This window comes from Pinus tabuliformis, chromosome 7 (genome assembly GCF_031772625.1).
Source record: "Pinus tabuliformis cultivar Carrire ecotype Pingquan chromosome 7, CPIR1, whole genome shotgun sequence".
Classification (NCBI taxonomy): domain Eukaryota; kingdom Viridiplantae; phylum Streptophyta; class Pinopsida; order Pinales; family Pinaceae; genus Pinus; species Pinus tabuliformis.
The window spans coordinates 458,708,252-458,725,398 of record NC_142293.1 but is presented as its reverse complement, the minus strand read 5'-3'; the positions used below and the strand labels follow the sequence as shown (position 1 = coordinate 458,725,398).

The following is a 17,147-nucleotide window of genomic DNA, read 5'->3' as shown; positions in this document are numbered from 1 at the left end:
TAGAGGAGAATCTTTGAGAATCTTGACGAAATCTTCTAGATTCCTTGGAGGCTGAAATTTCCTAGATCCAGAATGCAGCCAACTTTATACTCATTTTTCTCAGAATTTAGCAAGGATCTCAATGGAAATATCATTTTTCAGATTTGAGTTGTAGATCTCTAGTCAACCCAGAGGAAGGAACCTTTGGAGAATCCTGAGGGGATCTAAAAGATTCCTACACGCCCAGATTTTACCAGTGTCAGAATTTAGAAAATGGATAGTCGATTTTACACCTCTCGATGACACAAATTTAGTGGTGCAGTCAATTTTTGCATCTGAGCCCTTTATTATTCATCCATTTTTCAGATTGGAGTGACTGTGTCAAATTTTAGAGTGTGGACAATCGATCTCATGCCATTTTACACCCCTTTTTCGATGGTGCATTCAGATCAAATAGCTGATTATTCCATTCTTCACTCAGCATCAGAGTTGAGGTATATGGAGTGTTGTTGTCATGTACTTCTTTGATTATTTGTTCTGAGATGTATTATGTTGTTTCAATTCCTGCTTGATGTATGATGTGGGATCTTTATGTCTATTTCATATGAGATGTATTCATCATGGATTGTATGTATGTTTTGATTGAGATCCCTTTGTTACCATGATGGCAGGATACTCATTGTCAACATGGGTGTTTTGGTTGAGATCACTATGATGCCATGATGTCGAGATACTCATGATCACCATGTATAAGTTTATGTCACGCTGATAGGAGGTCTGTTGTGAGTGATAGTTCTTGTAGAAAAACATCTCATGGAGATACTTTTCCAATCATGTAGAGGGCACATGTCCTTCTATGATAGAAAACATTATCCATGTACATCTTCACCATTTCCAGCACTGAATGAAGTGGCCAACGCCATCTTGACACTGGTCCCAGAGACGTAGTCCACACTCAACGAACTCCGTTATCAACGTCTTGTGTTTTATGTTGCCGATTCTTGTGATGTTCCCTGTTATTTCTAGCATGCATATATGTTCCTTTATGCTCTTTTAAATGAAATTCTAACAACATCACAGAAGTAAAAGATCTTGGTTAAATCCAGGAATTGAGTCAACTAGGATCAAGTTTGGTATCAGAGCGTTCTTCACGTGGATGTGAATTACGAGCGTGAACAATGGAATGTGCAGTGATGGAGGATGACAAAGAGATGTGTGAAACCATGCTTAGAGTCTCCCAAAAGGTGGAAATAATGTATGAAGCTCTACGAAGAGAGACAGAGGAAAAGCAGTGATTGCAGCTTCAGTTGCGAGCCACAGAAGAGGCCCTGGAAGAACTGGAGTACAACAACTAGAGACTTCAAGTAGATAACGATGAATTGAAGATGCTTCTAGAAGAAGAGAAAGAGGAGAAACAAAGGTTGCTATGACAGTTGCAAGCTAAGGATGAGGCCTTCCAAAAGTTTCGGCGTGACCCTTGTGAGGTAAAAAGTAACTCTCTGACTTCATGTATGTGTCTTGATAATGATTTCGCTGTTTTTGAAAATCATACCACAAGAATTGGCTGCAAACTACTAAAGAGAATTGGTTATGAAGGAAAAGGCTTAGGCATTAATGGCCAAGGCATTGTCAATCCCATCAAAGTAGAGGAATTACCCTGTCAGGAAGGACTTGGGTATGTCGGAAAGGAAGTTGGGGAATGTGTTGAGACAGCTAGTGAACCACCAACAATCGATGATGAGATGCCCTCATAAGTTCTTTAAAAATCGAAAGTGGAGGTAAAGGATGTTGATTTTCCTTAAATTCCATCTTCACATAGTATAATTTCTTTTGGAAATGTGGAGATACCAATTACAGGGACAAACATGAGGCTCCTTACCGAGATGAGGTACAATGAGGAAGAAGAACTTAGTGTTAATATCCAAGGCATAAATCAGTCATTGGAGGTTGAGCAAAGATCTCAATTTGCAAGCTTGGGATACACTGAAGGAGAATGCTCAAGGGTGTTAGATGCTTCTGAGACATTGTTGAAACCATCAAGGAAAGTGAATGATGGGAACACATCCCCATCATCCCATGGCAGTGTCCATTGCAGGGAAAGAGATAAGGCAAGCTCTCATCGCCATAATTACACCAGAGACAACAAGGAAAGGTATAACAAGTCTCAATACTTGAATGTTCATTTCGATTACAATCAAGTTGTTAATAATGGGCATAAAACATGGAACTGGAAAACATGTACTTTCTGTGGTTTACATAACCATACATTTGTTGAGTGCTAGAAAATAATATCAGCACACAAAAGGAGGAGGCGTGAAAGACCCTCTCAATAGTAGGAAAAGAAGAATGTAAAGCAGATATGGAGGAAGAAGACCTATTGCAGTCATTGCAACAAAGGTAGCCATCAAAAAGCTGCATGTTGGAGGCTCCATCCAAAGTGATGCCTCAAGGACAAAGCATCCGTGTGTGAACTAGGGAAATAGTTATTCGACAAGAAAAACCACCACAGGGGGATGAACCATTCACATCAATAAGTGAAAAATGGTTTCTAGATATGTTAGCTTGTCATGGTCATGCTTTTGTAAATCATTTGTTTCATAATTTTAAAATGTAAAAGTGATGATGTGTTTTTCCATCACGTGTTAAGCAACAATGATGTCTCGTCTTATTTCGTGTTGCATTTTAAGCTGTGAAAGTGATGTTTTTTTTCCTTCACTTGTCAAAGAAACAATAGTGTTTGGTCTTATTTTTGTAAATCATGTGTTGCAGTGATGATGTGTTTTCCATCACTTGTTGAAGCAACAATGATATGTTGCCCTTGTTTTCATAGCTGGGGTATTATTTCGATTTTGATGTAAACTTGATCACTGAGTATGTGTTATAAACTCGTGGAAAGTATGGAATGATTGGGTCATTATTTGGTCATGTAATTCAAGCATGTAATTTGAAAAACAATGTACTACAAGTTTGTAGAGGTTGCAAGTGTCGACTCATCACTTATGGCTCCGAAGGACAAAAGTGAAGGAGAAGGAAGGGTGACATATCAAATACTTGTAAGTGCAGACAGGGTACAAAGAAATTGCAAAATATTTTACATGCTTTAGGACGACCAAAAGCTCCTCAGTGGGGAGGATTGATCCAGCTGGCTATAGACACATGCAGAAGTTTGAGAGGACTTAGAAAGGGTCAAAATTCAACATGGTTTGATCGCTCCCAAACCAGCTCCAAATCAAATTGCTCCTCGCACTGATTCCAATGGTGCGAACAACACTCAAATACAAGCTCATATTAGGGAGAAAAATCCAGTCAAAGTTGGGCTGTGGGCAAGTTTTAAGTCCTATAAATTCACCTTCAACCCACGTGGGAACCTAGCTCCCAAAAGCGGATGAATTTGTTGGACACTTAATTTGTCTAATATCCCTTATATTAGACAAAATCAAAAAAATGACTATTGTTATTTAAAAATCAAAAAAATATATAAGAGGTGGTGGGCCATGACCCCCGCCACCCTCATTGGAACCAAATTCCAAAAAAAATATGTGTTAAAAACAAATTCTTATTAAAATAGTCCAGCGGCCATGACCTCGTCGGACCTCCAACCAACCATATTACATTATATAACAAAAATGTTACGTTAACATTGCGGTGGGCGGGCCACCACCGGTAGACCTGGCCCACGCCTCCACCACATGACAAATGCAAACCATGGGCGGCGGGGTTCAAACCTGCCTGGCTGGAATGGCTGGCCCACCACTCAAGCACCCACATCAATACAACACAAACTACAACCGCATAAAAATGACTATGACCCAAACTCCACCAATCATAACCATTGTTTAAAAATAATATGAGCCAAGTCTAAAATTATATATATTGTGCCATCTATGGGAGGTCTGTGGGGTTTGAACCCCTGTTATAGACATTTTTGGGCACTGCAACCCCAATCATAAATGTCCATAAACAAAGGGATCTTAAGTCCCTAAAAGTGTTGTTCCAACCTCTAAAAGAACAAGGTCAACTGATTACATCTTCTCCCAGAAGTTCTCCATGAAAAACTCCTCAGAACTGGTCAAAACTAGACCATCTCACCTGCTCCATGGTCAAAGTGCGCTGCATCCCACCTAGATACACACGGGAGGTGCGATGCATCTTGAAAATCCCTTCTATGGGGTGCGATGGGTGAGAGTGGACAAATGGCAGGGTCAATCTGCAAGGTGGAGGATCATGGAATCTTCTAGAAACTTCTCCTGTGACACTTGCCTCTCTGCATTCACCCAGGGATGAGTAAGAGATCATCAATCTCCAAGTGGAATCAAGAACTATCAGCGAGAGGAGACTAATCAAATCTCAAAATCTGACTCACCCCCCTGCAAACATCTATATATGGATCCCTCATCCCAGAGATCCATGGGGCTAGAATTTTGTATCTTGTAAGGAAGTGCTGCTGGTTTCTTGGTGTAATATCATAGTTTTGGGTGATCTAAGCTTTTCATGAGGTGAAGAAGGGCTTTCTTGCTGAGAGGATGATGCTGGGTCAGAACAATTGGTTGTAATCCTCTTTGCTTTTCTTGATTATTAATAAAGCTATTCAAGTTTTCCTCCACATTCTTGTATGATTGATGATATATGCATTTGTGTGGTCAATATATATATGGTCCTATATTGTTTATGATAGTAGATCTCTGTTCTTATATAGTGTTATGCTGCTTTGATTCCACAGGTGCTCTTTGAAGCTGGGTAGACGAGGAAGCGAGTGGCAAAGATCTATCAGAAGGGAGAGGAATCGAGCAAGGAAGCAAGCGCAAGACAGAGGTTGGTCTCCTTTGTTCCCCTCTTATCTACTTCTCATAAAGGAAAACGAAAGTAGTTTTAGTTTGTTTGTTTCTAAGATAGCTACCAGTCTTAGTGGGACTAGCAGCTCTGCATAGACACTAGATTTCCCGATAACAAAATGGCGACTCTGCTGGGGAGTGAATAGATTGTTTGTTTTTCTACATTTTTTTGCTTTATAAACTTACAGACGGAGCCTGAAGTTAAGCTAGCTAGCCTTCGAACTGCATTTGCTATGCAAGTGCAAAGTAGATCAATGCTACTTCAGTCTATCTCTGGGTTTTGTTTATGAACTGAACAATCGATTTACAAGCTCTCTAATTGCCCTTGTGGTGGCTCTAGTAACCTCCTTAGATCTACCCCTGTGATTGATTTACTGATTACCACTTGCTCGGCCTAAATCCCTGAACTGAGCTACAAACTGTGACCCGGAACCCAGTTAAAGTCTCGTCCCTGGTCCATCGCACTGTCTCTTCTTTGGATTCTGGATGCATCGCACTTCCCGAGTGTAGTAGGTGCGCTGCATCTCTTTTTCCCTGTGTTACAGGTGCGCTGATCAGACAAGGCCTTTTCTGCTCTTAGATTTTGGTTTTTGTGTTCACTCTTTTCAGCTCTATTCAGGAGTTTTGTTGTCTGTAGTCAGTACACCTCTATTGAAACCCCCTTCCTTGCCATTATTCCGCCTCCATTGTGAAAAGAACTGTAAATGTTTTTATGTATTTTGTGCCATTTTTAGTTCTCTTTTACAAAGAAGTAGCGTAATTGAACTGTCGTTTCTTGATTTGAAAGTGTCGCAAGTGTTGTTTTCAGTCATAGAAGAGAATCTGATTGTTCTTGATAGTCGATTACACTGTTACTCTTGTATTTGATTTGAATTAGTAGTTTTTCAAGTGTTGAAAGCAAGTTTTCAATTCCAAATCGCAAAGTGTCGTCATTGCCTTTGTTTTGTCTTGAAAAGAAACTTGTTAGTAATGTTGCTTTGAAAAATAATTCAGATTTGCGCTTAGCTTTCTTTTTATCATTCACATATTAAGAAGGCTGAAAACAAATACATGCATGTGCATTTGCATTTAGACTGTTTGTTGGTTTGATTTAGGACAGTGCATATAGTGTGTGCTCTCTGCTCTATGTTGAAAGAATATCATCTCTCTTTCCTTAGTAGCTAGGATTTTCATTGCAAAAAGAAGATTAAACGATTGTTTATCATCTTAGATTGCATTTTAGGAATTGTACATCTACATCAGGCAGTGAACCTGAAAGACAAATTTCTTAAGCAAGATCAACTGTAAAATAAATTTAATGAATCTAAAAACGCTTTGGAACCTAACGCACAACATTTAGAAGTCTAGGCTAGAGACATATTCCGGCGTCGTAAAGCCTAGTAACTGTTGTTTTCATTGATGGTTGGGTGATTCCTCCACTTTGAAACGATAAGTGCCAGTACGGACTTGTGCTCCCACGTACCGTCGAGTATATATTGGGAGACCACAATAGGCTTTATCCTTTATCCATAGGAAGTCGTGTCTGCCACCCTATCGATCGCAATGCACTGAACACAGCATTCGGGAAGATTGACTGTCGTACCGTAAAAAGTATTCTGCAATTTTGTAATTGGTTTGGTAATCCCTCTGTCTAGATTTCCAGAGCAGTCTCTTTCGTTCCTTTTCAGACTCCTTAAAGGAAAAGGTCCATCTAAGCACTTGTCACTTCATGCTCATTAAAAATCGAAGGCGACTAGAGTCATCTTTTGTTTTTTCTTGACTCTTAAAAATTGAAAAAACAAGTTGTGTCAAAGCGTCTAAAATTTATTTTAATCGGAATAAATATCACCTTTCCTATGTTGGTCTTAGGTTGAGAAAAATGGAGCCCACCAACCAAGGAGTTCCCCTTGGGGGAAATCCTAGTCCCTTCTCCTCTTGGGGAGATGTTGGTGCACCCCATATGGCCACATTCTCGCTTCCAGGATTGACAATCTGCTTGCCCGTATGGCTCTTCTCAACCTCTGTTGTTGAGAACACCGTGATTCCTGAACAATCAAGTCAGCAACTAAACGATACCAAAGCTACCCCTCAATCCTCTACTTCATCCAATTCTTCCTCTCCTCCTTCCTCTTCACTTGATGAAGCTGGTAAAGCCAAAAATCAAGTAACCGAGAAGAAGAAGGAGAAGAAGAAGAAAGAGAAGAAGAAGAAGGAGCCAAAGGCGAAAAGGGGCAACCAAGCATCGTCTAGCGAAAATCCACACACTGCACCGTCCAAGCCTAAATCGCCATGTGTCATTTGCAAAGGAGACTACTATCATCGAGATTTTCCTTGCATCCCTCGGATCTTAAGGGACTGGTCTCCTCATTTGCACAATCCGGTGTCATCAACCTCTGATGATCATGTTGAAAATACACCGTCAACTAGTGAAAGTGAAGCCCCTAGACAAAAAGGAAGATCTAAATTTCCATGTAAACTGTGTGAAGGCGATCACGCCGTCCACCATTGTCCCTTCTTAGACGAGGCTAAAAGAGTTTTGGACGACCGTCCGGTTTCACCGTTACAGCTTCCTCCTGGATATAAGAAGCTCTTGCCGAGTCCGTCACTAGTTGAAAATCCGGCTGACACGCCCTTCTGGTCGGCCGAAGCATCTATCATTGAAGTTAAACCATCTGAATCCACACCAGACGAAAGTCAAAAGGTCGAGGCAGCAGTTGACCCAGTCTTGCCTTCAGAGGATCCATCTTCAGATGATACAGTCACTGGAGAGAACAAAAACGACACCGTCCAAATTCTCTTCGTAAGCACAGACTCCAATGAACATGGGGGCAGTCTACCCGTTCCTTTACCGTAGGAAGGAAGTTCGTCGGAGTCATATCCGGCCGTCTATTCAGTCCCACCTCCAAGCAACCTGGTTGTTTCCTTCGATTGGAATCTACTAGGCAGACCCCATTTACCGGCTAGTGTACCATTTCGAATCATTACTCAAATATATAGAATGGTCATGGCTGGTACCATCATAGATGAAGGGGCTTATGTGAGTATCCTTTCCTCAACTACTTGGAAAGCACTTGGTTCACCATCGCTTTTGCCTGAGATGAGAAATCTAACAGGCTTTGACAAAGGAACCAGTCGACCGTTAGGGATCCTTCCCGATGTGCCGATAACATTGAGAAGGAAAACCATTCACATGAACATAATGATAGTCCAAGGACCCCTGGATTATAATCTACTCCTTGGACGTGACTATATTTATTGCATGGGAGCCATTGTCTCCTCACTCTTTAGAGTAATGTGTTTTCCGCATGAAGGAAGAGTGGTCAAGCTCGTAGACCAGCTTTCATTCCTCGGTTCACACATAGCAAATAGTCATATACCATCCCTGAATGGTCTTTTCACGCAAGGAATGTCTCATCAATCCCCAGTTCGTCCTCTTGATGAGCGTGAGTGATTCAGGGGATATGACTGAAACCCAGGGGGCATGCGCCCTGGCCTGTTTCGACAGGAAAACCTTGGGTATAGGGTAGGTTTCCACAAAGGATATATGACTAGTTGACACACCCGTCCATTTAGGAAAATGGGGTTAGACCAGAATAAGATACCTCTGTTAAGGTAGGCCTTTCCCGATAGAACAAATGTTTTGTCTGCAAATTGAGGGGTAACCTGGAAAAGGTAGGCCTTTCCTGATAAAACAAATGTTTTGTCTGCAAATTGAGGGGTAACCTGGAAACTCTACTTCACTATACCTGGGGGCATGCAAGCGAAGAGCGACCATTTATTTTTTTAAATTTGTAGGTCCTCTAACCCTTTAAACTCGTAGGATTGGTCGTTTCCTAACTTGCATAAAGAAAGGATGTGGGGCAAAGCTTTGAAAAAATGCCATTTTTATATGAGACATCATTATTATATGACTGGATCAAGCAGTTTTAACGCGGAATTCACGCTTGTTAAAAAATAAACATAAGAAATGAGCAAATGTTCCCCCAGAGTTTAAGCTCATTAAAAAATGAACCAATTTCTGGTAAATAACCATCGTGAATGTATTATTATCAGCCTTTGAAGCCTTGGTCGTGTTCTCATCATCACCTCCACTCTCTATTGGCCGATCATTCACCCCCATTTGATTGTTTACCCTTTTTGAGGAACAACTGTGAAGAGTGATCATGTTAGCCATCCTTGTGACACTGTCGTGATTGGAAAATTCCAAACCTTACCTGGAATCAGCTGCTACCCGAATTTATCACTCGTACCTCAAAAAACGAGTCTCCTTTAAGCTCTTTTCAACTGACTCGTAAAATATGAAAAGATTGCTGAGCAATTGGCCTCTCTAGCTCGTTAAAGGGACCGGAAGTGCCATCCCTCCCTTAGATTTTAATCTTTTTGGACTTGAGCGATTATTACGCAAAAAGATCGAGCGCTTGTTTTGTTCGGCTCGTTAAAAGTACCGAAAATTCATCCCTTTTGTATTGTTTTATACTTTTTTGGACTCAAGGGATTATATGAAAAAAAAGGATTATTGGAGTTCTCTTTACGTCCCTTTTTCAGACTCTCTAAAATTGAAAAGGACCGAGTTATCCTTGTCGTTAAACTCGTTAAAACCAAATAGCGACAAACTTGTCCATACAGACGAGAACGAGTTTCACTATCGCTAGGCTCGTTAAAACATAGCGATGGGTTTGCCCGAAGGGCAAATTATAGAACAAGAATATGTTATCCTCCTCAAGCTTGACAAAAATAAAGAGGTACTGGTTAGAAATGACTAGGGAAAAATTGGGAAGAAAACTTGAAGAAACTTTTGGTAGCAAGTCGCTCTTGAACATGACACTTTCACTCTGCATCCGAGTCGGGTTGGGTTGTTCCGTTCACTGGTCATATCACCGTGGGTCCATCACACCATCCATATTTGGGGTTAACGCTACCAATCCATCATGTCAATGTCGCCGATATGTTCAAGAGAAGTCGCTCAGAGAATTCACCTGTGTCTCGTCCATTGCAATACATTTACGCTCCATTTGTTCATGACCGCCACCTGGAACCTTATATCACCAGATCGTTTTCACCTCCATTAAAATCATTTGCTCCATTCTGTGTCATTGATGTGGGATTCACTAAGGCCCTCCTATGACGGATCGATTCTTGTCGACATCAACTCAGTATCCAAGAAGTCGATCTAGGAACAACCCTTTTAGTACTTTGAAACTTGCATGCCTCAATGGCAAGTTTCTCAATTCCGGCGATAGGTTTACATCAATGGCCTTCGACCGAAAGATTTTGCGTGGTGTTCGACGCCGAGTCGCTTATTCACACCACGTGAACTGTACTGCAGTACCTTGAGGGTCATCATCATTATCGGTGATTCCTCTCGCGCCTGTTAACAGCTTACATCATTGGCTGGTAATCAGGTGATGTCTTTCCATGTTCGACTCCAGAACATATCTCACATGGATCGACTTGTACTTTGAGTGAAGATCGAACGAGATTGAAGACCCCAGATCTAGTTTCATCCATCCGGGCTGTGATATATATTCAGGAAAATAAAGACATCAAATGTACATCATTACTGCACAGATAATCATCCAACCTAAGGGATGATGGCTCTACCAGAATCATCAGTCTACACTCAGACGATTGTCTCTCTTATGTACATGAAAATGAATTTATAAAGCTAAGCATGTGAATGCCCGCCTCAGCTAGATCATGAAAATATTATGAAGATAATGTATTGTATTGTATCTTATTACAGGTCGCCTTCCAGCTTGAAAAGAAACTTCAGATCCTCATGATAAAGCATTTCACCCGACATCAACAGATTAATGACCTCATGCTTTAGGGGGCAACTGTTATAGACATTTTTGGGCACTGCAACCCCAATCATAAATTTCCATAAACCTAGGGATCTTAAGTCCCTAAAAGTGTTGTTCCAAGTTCTAAAAGAACAAGGTCAACTGATTACATCTTCTCCCAGAAGTTCTCCATGAAAAACTCCTCGGAACTGGTCAAAACTGGACCATCTCACCTGCTCCATGGTCAAAGTGCACTGCATCCCACCTAAATACACACGGGAGGTGTGATGCATCTTGAAAAGCCCTTCTATGGGGTGCGATGGGCGAGAGTGGACAAATGGCAGGGTCAATCTGCAAGGTGGAGGATCATGGAATCTTCTAGAATCTTCTCTTGTGACACTTGACTCTCTGCATTCGCCCAGGGATGAGTAAGAGATCATCAATCTCCAAGTGGAATCAAGAACTATCAGAGAGAGGAGACTAATCAAATCTCAAAAGCTGACTCACCCCCTTGCAAACATCTATATATGGATCCCTCATCCCAGAGATCCAGGGGGCTGGAATTTTGTATCTTGTAAGGAAGTGCTGCTGGTTTCTTGGTGTAATATCATAGTGTTGGGTGATCTAAGCTTTTCATGAGGTGAAGAAGGGCTTTCTTGTTGAGAGGATGATGTTGGGTCAGAACAATTGGTTGTAATCCTCTTTGCTTTTCTTGATTATTAATAAAGCTATTCAAGTTTTCCTAAACATTCTTGTATGATTGATGATATATGCATTTGTGTGGTCAATATATATCTGGTCCTATATTGTTTATGATAGTAGATCTCTGTTCTTGTATAGTGTTATGCTGCTTTGATTCCACAGGTGCTCTTTGAAGCTAGGTAGACAAGGAAGCGAGTGGCAAATATCTATCGGAAGGGAGAGGAATCAAGCAAGGAACCAAGCGCAAGACAAAGGTTGGTCTCCTTTGTTCCCCTCTTATCTACTTCTCATAAAGGAAAACGAAAGTAGTTTTAGTTTGTTTGTTTCTAAGATAGCTACCAGTATTAGTGGGACTAGCAGCTCTGCATAGACACTAGATTTCCCGATAACAACCCCCGACCTACCCACCTCCAACGACCGATGTTAACCAACACGGCAAGGGTGTCACCTTTGAAAATTCTGCCCACGAACTCTACATAAGCCTTCAAATTCATTTGCATGGAGTAAAGAGGTGGTGGAATGGACAGTGGCTAGGAGCGCACAATGCAGAACCATGAGCGATGGAACCAGGAGTAGAACCCTGACACAGATGCCGAGGTGGAACCATGACATGATTTTCAAGACAAAATTTTTGTAGAGAATCTTAAATATTCCTTGGGAGGTAAAAATTCATTTTATCAGAATGTAATCAAGTTTACAGTCATTTTTCTTATAATTTGCAGGGAACGCAATGGCGAAGTCACATTCGCCTTTTGAGCAGTGGTTTTGTAGATTCCCAATAGAGGAAAATCTTCAAGAATCTTGAGGGAATCTTCTAGATTCCTTGGAGGCTGAAATTTCCCAGATCTAAAATGTAGCTAACTTTATACTCATTCTTATTAGAATTTCACAAGGATCTCAATGGCGAGATCATTTTTCGGATTCGAGCTGCAGATCTCCAGTCAACCTGGAGGAGGGAATCCTTGGAGAATCGTGAGGGAATCTAAAAGATTCCTACAGGACCAGATTTTTTTGTTGTCAGAATTCAGAAAATGGAATTTTGATTTTACACCTCTCGATGACACAAATTCAGTGGTGTGGTTAGCTTTTGCATCTGAGCCTTCTATTTTTCAGCCATTTTCCAAATTGGAGTGATGGTGTCAGATTTCATAGTGTGGATATTCGATCTTATGGAATTCGATGCCACAATTTCGATAGTGCATTCAGATCTAGCAGTTGAGCATTCCATTCTTCAATGAACATCAGAGTTGAGGTATATGGAGTGTTGTTGCCATGTACTTCTTTGATTATTTGCTATGAGATGTATTATGTTGTTTTGATTCCTACTTGATGTATGATTTGGTAATTATGTTCTTCATCATGGATTGTATGTATGTGTTGATTGAGATCCATTTGTTGCAATGATGGTAGGATACTGATTATCACCATGGGTGTTTTGGTTCAGATCCCTTTGATGCCATGATGTCGGGATACTCATGATCACCATGTATAATTTTATGTCATGTTGATAGGAGGTCTGTTGTGATTGATAGTTCTTGTAGCGGAACGTCTCGTGGAGAGACTTTGCCACTCATGTAGAGGGCACATGTCCTTTTATGACAGTAAACATTTTCCATGTACATCTTCACCATTTCCAGCACTGAATGAAGCGGCCAACACCATCTTGATAACGGGCCTGGAGACGTAGTCCACACTAGACGAACTCCATTATCAACATCTTGTGTTTTATGTTTCTGATTCTTGTTATGTTCCCTCTTCTTTATAGCATGCATATATGTTCCTTTGTGCTCTTTTAAATGAAATTCCAACAACATCACAGAAGTAAAAGATCTTGGTTAAATCCAGGAATTGAGTCAACTTGGATCAAGTTTGGTATCAGAGCCCTCTTCGTGTGGATGTGAATTGCGAGCATGAACAATGGAATTTTTAGTGATGGAGGATGAGAAAGTGATGTACGAGACCATGCTCAGAGTGTCCCAAAAGGTGGAAATAATGTATAAATATCTATAAAAAGAGACAGAGGAAAAGCAACGATTGCAGCTTCATTTATGAGCCACGGAAGAGGCCCTGGAAGAACTAAAGTACAACAAAAAGAGTCTTCAAGCAGATAACGATGAATTGAAGATGCTTCTACATGAAGAGAAAGAGGAGAAACAGAGGTTGCTACGATAGTTGCAAGCTAAGGACTGGGCCTTGGAAAAGTTGCAACATGGACCTTGTGAGGTAAAAAGTAACTCTCCGACTTCATGTATGTGTCTTGATGATGATTTCACTATTTTTGAAAATCATACCACAGGAATTGGCTCCAAACTATTGAAAAGAATGGCGAATGAAGGAAAACTCTTGGGCATTAATGGCCAAGGCATTGTAAATCCCATAAAAGTAGAGGAATTATCCCGTCAGGTAAGACTTGGGTATGTCAGAAAGCAAGTTGGGGAATGCGTCGAGACAGCCAATGAACCACCAACAACCGATGATGAGAAGCCCTTATCAGTTATTTCCTAATCAACACTAGAGGTAAAGGATGTTGATTTCACTTTAGTTTCATCTTCACATAGTATAATTTCAGTTGGAAATGTGGAGATACAAATTACAGGGACAAACATGACGCTCCTTACCAGGATGAGATACAAGGGGGAAGAAGAACTTGTTGTTAATATCCAAGGCATAAATCAGTCATTGGAGGTTGAGAAAAGACCTCGATTTGCAAGCTTCAGCTACACCGAAGGAGAATGATCAAGGGTGTTAGATGCTTCCGAGTCATTGTTGAGACCATCAAGGAAAGTGAATGATGGGAACACATCCCCATCATCCCATGGCAATGCCCATTGCAGTGAAAGAGCTAAGGATAGCTCTCATCGCCATAATTACACAAAAGACAACAAGGAAAGGTATAAAAAGTCTCAATACTCTAACGTTCATTACGATTACAATCATGTTGTTAATAATGGACATAAAACATGTACTTTTTGTGGTTTACATAACCATACATTTGTTGAGTGCTAGAAAATAATAGCAGCACACAAAAGGAGGAGGCATGAAAGACCCTCTCAATAGCAGGCAAAGAAGAAGGTAAAGAAGATATGGAGGAAGAAGACCTATTGCAGTCATTGCGACAAAGGTGGCCATCAAAGAGCCACATATTGGAGGCTCCAACGAGAGCAGTGCCTCAAGGACAAATCATATGTTCGTGAACAAGGGGAAACAGTTATTCGATAAGCAAAACCGCCATAGGGGGATGACCCATTCACATCGATAAGTGAAAAATGGTTTCTATATATGTTAGCTTGTCATGGTCGTGCATTTGTAAATCATTTGTTGCATTTTAAAATGTAAAAGTGATGATGTGTTTTTCCATCACCTCTTAAGCAACAATGATGTCTTGTCTTATTTTGTGTTGCATTTTAAGCTATGAAAGTGATGTTGTTTTTCCATCACTTATCAAAGAAACAATAGTGTTTGGCTTTATTTTTGTAAATCATGTGTTGCAGTGATGATGTGTTTTCCATCACTAGTTGAAGAAACAATGATATGTTGTCCTTATTTTCATAGCTGGGGTATTGTTTCCATTTTGATGTAAACTTGACCACCGACTATGTGTTATAAACTTGTGGCATGTATGGAATGCTTGGTTCATTAGTTGGTCTTGTAAGTCAAGCATGTAATTTGCAAAACAATGTACTATAGGTTTGTAGAGGTTGCAGGTGTCGTCTCATCGCTTATGGCACCGAAGGACAAAGGTGAAGGAGAAGGAAGGGTGACATACCAGATACTTGTAAGTGCAGACAGGGTACAAAGAAGTTGCAGATTATTTTTCATGATTTTGGAGTACCAAAATATCCTCAGTGGGGGGATTGATCCAGGTGGCTCTAGAGACATGCAGAAGTGCCAGAGGACTCAGAAAGGGTCAAAATTCAAAGAGGTCAGATCACTCACAAGCCAGCACCAGATTGAAGTACTCATTGCACTGATTCCAACGCTGTGCACGATACTCAAATGCGAGCTCGTATGAGGGAGAATGAGCCAGTCAAAGTTTTTTTCAAAGCTAGGCAGTGGGCCAGGTTTAAGTGTCCTAAAAATTCACCGTCAACTAGCATGGGAACCTAGCTCCCAAAAGAAGATGAATTTGTTGGATACTTAATTTGTCTAATATCCCTTATATTAGACAAAAAAAAAAAAAAAAAAGACTATTGTTATTAAAAAATCAAAAAAAAATATAAGAGGTGGTGGGGCATGACCCCTGCCACCCCCATCAGAACCAATTTCCAAAAAAACATGTGTTAAAAACAAATTTTTATTAAAATATTCTGGCAGCCATGACCCCACCGGACCTCCAACCAATTGTATTACATTATATAACAAAAACGTTACGTTAACATTGGGGTGGGCGGGCCACCTCCAATGGAATCGGACCATGCCCCCACCACATAACAAATGCAAACCATGGGTGGTGGGGTTTGAACCAGCCCGGCAGGAATGGCCGGCCCACCACTCGGGTGCCCACATCAATACAACCCAAACTGCAACCGCATAACAACAGCTACTACCCAAACTCTGCCAATCATAACCATTGTTTAGAATTAATACTTGTCAAGTATAAAATTATATATATTGTGCCATCTATGGAAGGTCGGTGGGGTTTGAACCCCCCACCTACCCGCCTCCAACGACCTGCCTTAACCATCACAGCAAGTGTGTCGACTTTGAAAATTCCGCCCACGAACTCTACATAAGCCTTCAAATTAATTTGCATGAAGAACGAAGGTTGTGGATTGGAGAACGGCTAGGAGTGCGCATTGTAGAGCCATAAATGATGGTAATAGGAGTGGAACCATAACATAGATGCTGAGGCAGAACCCTGACATGATTTTTGAGACAAACTTTTTGCAGAGAATCTTAAAGATTCCTTGGGAGGTAAAAATTCATTTTATTAGAATGTAATCAAGTTTACAGTCATTTTTCTTAGATTTACACAAGGAACACAATGGTGAAGTCAAATTCACCTTTTGAGCAGAGGATTTTAAGATACCCAGCAGAGGGGAATCTTTGAGAATCTTGAGGGAATCTTCCAGATTCCTTAGAGGCTGAAATTTTCCAAATCAAAAATGCAGCCAACTTTATGCTCATTCTTCTCAGAATTCACAAGGATCTTAATGGCGAGATCATTTTTTTGGATTTGAATTGCAGATCTCGAGTCAACCCAGAGGAGGGAATCTTTGGAGAATCGCGAGGGAATCTAAAAGATTCCTACAGGCCCAGATTTTTCCGGTGTCAGAATTCAGAAAATTGATAGTCGATTTTACACCTCTCGACGACACAAATTCAGTGGCATAGTCAGTTTTTTTCATCTGAGCCTTCTATTTTTCGGCCATTTTCTAGATTGGAGTGATGGCGTTAGATTTCAAAGTGTGGACAGTCGATCTTATGACATTCGATGCCATGATTTCGATGGTGCATTCAGATCCAGAAGTTGAGCATTTCATTCTTCAGTTAGCACCAGGGTTGAGGTATATGGAGTGTTGTTGTCATGTACTTCTTTGATTACTCCTTCTTGATGTATGATGTGGGATCTTTGTGCCTATTTCATGTGAGATGTATTAATCATGGATTGTATGTATGTGTTGATTTAGATCCCTTTGTTTCCATGATGGAGGGATATTCATTGTCACCATGGATGTTTTGGTTGAGAACCCTTTGATGCCATGATGTTAAGATACTCATGATCACCATGTATAAGCTTATGTCATGTTGATAGGAGTTCTGTTGTGAGTGATAGTTCTTGTAGCAGAACGTCTCATGGAGAGACTTTGCCACTCATGTAGAGGGCATAGGTCCTTGTATGACAGAAAACATCATCCATGTACATCTTCAC

At 40.7% G+C, this 17,147-nt stretch overlaps 1 pseudogene; it reads right to left on the bottom strand.

The window, feature by feature from the left end:
- Positions 1 to 17,147, bottom strand: part of LOC149247944 (protein LATERAL BRANCHING OXIDOREDUCTASE 1-like) — a 365,669-nt pseudogene that overhangs the window by 302,707 nt on the left and 45,815 nt on the right.